Source organism: Penaeus monodon, chromosome 24 (genome assembly GCF_015228065.2).
Source record: "Penaeus monodon isolate SGIC_2016 chromosome 24, NSTDA_Pmon_1, whole genome shotgun sequence".
In the NCBI taxonomy this organism is placed as follows: Eukaryota; Metazoa; Arthropoda; class Malacostraca; order Decapoda; family Penaeidae; genus Penaeus; species Penaeus monodon.
Window position 1 is genome coordinate 27322979 of NC_051409.1, and position 522 is coordinate 27323500.

The 522-nt window shown below is 37.5% G+C and overlaps 1 protein-coding gene across 1 annotated transcript in view; it reads left to right on the forward strand.

The window, feature by feature from the left end:
- The window catches only part of LOC119588702, a 103718-nt gene that overhangs the window by 92380 nt on the left and 10816 nt on the right, over positions 1 to 522 (forward strand).

The following is a 522-nucleotide window of genomic DNA, read 5'->3' on the forward strand; positions in this document are numbered from 1 at the left end:
CCGTAATTCACGATGATATTCGAACGCTGCAGTCCCTGAACATGGGAATCATTATCCGCATTTTATTGCGATTTTGTTAATTGATAAAGCCGAATAGCGGTATATCCAATATCCGATACATAGATATCGCTGTTCTTATTAAGAGTGGAAACCCTAAAAATAATGTGCGCCACCGCTTGGTCCCAAAACATGTTTCGTTAAATTTCCGTTCAACTGAGGATAGTTTCGCAAATATTTTCACTCTTTGGTGAGTCCGTGACTGAATTATTCACTTCTGAGTTCATTTGTGATGCTGGAGATGTTACTCTTTTCGGTTTTTATACTTGGGGTTTCCTTAATGAAAAAATGCACATCCTTCCTGGTACTCGATAGCAAATGAAATTCGAGATATAACACTCGCAAGCGCACACATACATATAAGGGAATATATATGCACAAATATGTTTGTTTCCATTGTGCGCGTATTATAAATGCCTGTATTCGACCACCCATTACACAAGAAAAATAGTGAAAGAATCAATG